Consider the following 4,184-nt stretch of genomic DNA (forward strand, 5'->3'; position numbering starts at 1 on the left):
TACACCAAGATTACTTGTATTGTTAATTTATTATATGCTATCAGCTGCTCTCAATAATTTTTTTGTGCTCTCTAGAAAAAGACATTTTTTTGTGTGTTATCACCCAATTGGTGTGGAATATATATTTTTTGGGTTCCTTCAAAGGTTCATGTTTGTAGACTGAACACTTAGTATGACCTAATGACTAATTGTGTGTGTAGACAGAGGGAAGGGGTAGACAAGGATTGTTGAGTTTAGAAGGAGATTGTCGGGAATTGTGGGGGCAGCAACTCCCTGTGTGTGTGTGTGTGTGTGTGTGAGAGAGAGAGAGAGAGAGAGAGAGAGAGAAAAAGAAAGATTTTATTAACGTCTTCCAAAAGACCGAACTAGGCCTATGAGTGTACTTGTGTGGGGTATCCTCGGTCATCCCAACAAAATGAAAGTATCGAACTAAAAAGCTGAATCTGGGTGTGTAATAAGTACAATGAGGGGGGAGGGGATGGAGCTCTACTACTAGTATACAATCATGATATGCAACCTAGCTAGCTCCATCCTGTACCATACTATTGGGGGTATAAAATGGTATACATCAATGAAGGGGGTGTCCACAGCTCCTTGAAGAACATGCCTGGGTTTGCTCTGAAGCGAGTCAACCGTTCCGCACCCTCTTTGTGAAACTGAGCTCTGGTCTCTGTCATCTCTCTCTGGTATAGGCGTGGTGTCCGAAAGCCAGGTGTCCTCTGTCTCCTGCGGGCTCTGAGTGTCTCTGCTCTTTGGAGAGTAATTCCCTGTTGTGTAGGGGCTGGGAGGGGTGGATCACTGAAAAAATGTGTCGTCCCTCCTCTGGAGCTGTTTGAGCCTGTAATGATGTCTCTCTGTGACGTATGTCTAGAATGAATCTCCCCAGTATGCGTTGGTCTGCTCCCTCAAAGATCTAGCGTAGGGAATGTGGCTCTCTGAATAAAACGGGATCTCTCTCTGATGGCTGTATATGCTCTGCATTTGCATACATAATGCTGCTCACTCTCCACCTCCTCTCTGCACAATTTGCATACCCTCTCCTCTCGGGATTCGTGTTGCCCTACCAGTCTTGATCTCCAATTGATGTGATGAGACTCTAAGCTAACCAATAGCTACTCGGGAGCCGTGTGGTAAAAAGCCCTCCATGTATCTTGGTCTTTCTATAAATCCATCATCAGTGATACTCATGAAGCGATCTCTGTAGTATAGCATCTTCGGTGGAAGAGGCTGTGTAGGCGATATCCATGTCTCGTGTATAGAGCTGCCATAGGTCTTGTCTCAATACTCTGTTCCTCTCACTATAGAGACGGATGTGGTGCATGCTTATCATACTGGAATGGTGGTAGATGATCCATGTCTAGGCCATGCTGTGAGAACCAATGTGTGACCTATGGATACCATGATCCTCTGTCTCCTGCCTCAGCCAGCTGTCTAGATGCCTCAAAAGCTCTGTATGATAATCTGTCCTGTGGCATCTCTCTCTAGCAGGCATATAGTCTGGAATATGGCCTCTACCATCATAGGAGGCGCAACAAAACTCTGCTCGGATAATGTCATGAGGTACTGACGGTTTGCTGCGTGCCATCATGAGGGCCTATGGTCTCTCTATCTGTGTCCACCAATGGGTAGCAAGGCTTGGTGCCCATATCGTTGCTTCGTACATCAGTGCTGGTGTGACTAATGTGTCAAATAGCCACCCCTTCGTCCAGGGCTCCTGAAAATGTCCCTGGTGGCACCGTCTCTAGCATAGCCAATGCTGCATATCCTTGTGTCAATCTAGCTCTGGCTGCTGAACCCATGGTGAAGCGCGTGGCTGCTGCAGAGAAGGTAACCCCTAGGTACACGTATGATGTCACAACCTCCACCTGGCGTCCTGCGAGAGTGAATGTTAGTTGACTCCTGCCCTGTCTCAATGTATGAAAGACCATAACCTTGGTTTTTCCAAGGTTCACAGTAAGACCCCTCTGTGTGTTGAAATCATCGAGTGCATGTAGATGCTGTTGTAGACCTCTTGGAGACTTAGACACCAATACAATATCATCAACATAAAGCATAATATGTACTGAGGTACTTGCTAGATCAACCCCATCTTCGCCTCCCCGTATAATGAAGTTAGCCACCTCATCAATGTATAACCCAAATAGCGTGGGGGAAAGTGGGCATCCTTGCTTCACACCAATGGTGCTAGCAATAGTCTCGGACATACCTCCTGGGCATTTGACTCGCCCAAAAACCTGCTCATATAATGCATAGATGCCCCATGTCATATCTGCTGGGTATGCCAAGAGAGTGCAGGCGCTGATGAAAGAGCCTCTCGTGGTACTGTGTCAAATGCCTTGCGGAAATCCACAAAGCAGTAATAGAGCTTTCTCTTCCTCACTCTGGCCTGATCAATCATACATCTCAAAGTGAATACATGGTCAGTGGTAGAGAAAGCTCTCCTGAAGCCTGTCTGCCCTGATGAGCGTCAACCTGCTCGCTCAGCATATAAGCTAAGCTCTTGCTCCAACACTGCACCATAGAGTTTGGTCAACACGTGGCAAACCATAACCGTCCTGTAGTTTCTCGGATCGAGCATGTCCCTTGTTTTGTGGATCGACACAATGGTGTGCATCGTTCACTCTCCAGGCAAACCCTCTGCTAGTGCCCTGTTAAACAGGTGTGCAAGAAAAGGAGCCAAAGAATCTACTGCATATATGAGATGCTCACCACGTAGGCCCATATGGCCGGCGGCCCGCCGTCCATGCTGTAGGCGGCAGATAGCTTCCTTTACCATCGAGTGGGTAAAGAAGCTAGCTGTGGTAGGTCAAGGCTCCTGTGGTGGCTGAGGTAGAGGTGGCTGCTGTGGGGTGTGGTATAGGCCCTCTGCATATGTGTGCCATGTCTGTGGGTCTGCAATGGGTGTCGGTGTCCGGGGCTCTCTGAAGTGCCGCCATGAGATAGGGCTATCTCTACTCATGAAGAAATGAAAGATCTCTAGCTCCTGTATCTCTGCGAAGGCCTGCCTTTTGCGGCGAGTAAGTCTCCTCATCTCTCTCCTCGACTCCTGCTCTGTGATGGCTCTCAAGGCTCTCTGTATGCAGAGCCGTGAGTATAGGGCTCCGCACTTGTCATCATACCATCTGTTCTAGGCTCTCTTGAGTGGACACGATGTGGGAAGCTCTGTAATGCAGCCGTGTGTGTAGGAGTGATGCCAGTTGGGCTCCAATGGTATCCATAGGTGCGAGGGGATCCATGAGTAGGAGCCCATCCTCTACTCTGCCAGTGTATATGTCTGCCATGTCGTGTGAAGTAGATGGTAGTGTGTGGCGTCGGTATGTGGGGGGCCAGTGATACTGGTGATCCAGCTAGTGAAAATGACATGTATAATCTGCCCCAATAGGACGAGGTGGGATGGAGAATGAGGTGACAAGCTGTGATGCCTCCAAAGACTCCATAATGTAGTCTACCACCGTGCCTCCGGTCCGTGTATGACCCCCATGTGGGAAGCATGTCAGCCCTCCTGATCCCGGCCACTGTAGCATCCCGTTATAAATAACGAGGCGATGCCTGGCTCCTAGCTCTAGTAAGTGGTCCCCATAATGTCCTCTGTCTGGTCCAGTGTCCTCTGATGCCCGACTAGCCCCTATCTCCTCTGGATCCACACGGTGGAGGATCACCATGTCATCATAGTCATACACCTCACACGGTGGAGGATCACCATGTCATCATAGTCATACACCTCACACTGTCTGCTCTGTGTGGGCATTGAAGTCACCCGTAAGAAATACTTCCCCTATAATCCATAATCTCCTCTGATGTGACAGACAAGTGTATGGCGAGGCTCTTGTCTCCTCCTCCTGTGGCATGTCCTCTGTAATGATAGAGGAGGATCCCGATGGAGGAAAGTAACATAGGGCTATGCATATAACCCTGTCCTGTGAGAGCTGTAAGCTGATCCACATGTATCTGGCCTCTGGATCCTGTGCTACCACTCAGTCTCCCCTATAGCTCCCGTATGAAGAGAGAGAGAGAGAGAGAGAGAGAGAGAGAGAGAGAGAGAGAGAGAGAGAGAGAGAGAGAGAGAGAGAGAGATTGCTTGGTAAAAAAGAATGGTTTTGGCTACTACAAATACATGATGTCCTTGCTACTCCAAGGGTAGGATTACCTTGATGATGTGACTATTGGAAAAGACCCTTTCGTGC

Source organism: Cibotium barometz, chromosome 17 (assembly GCF_041138505.1).
Source record: "Cibotium barometz isolate CiBa-2024 chromosome 17, ASM4113850v1, whole genome shotgun sequence".
NCBI classification, from domain to species: Eukaryota; Viridiplantae; Streptophyta; class Polypodiopsida; order Cyatheales; family Cibotiaceae; genus Cibotium; species Cibotium barometz.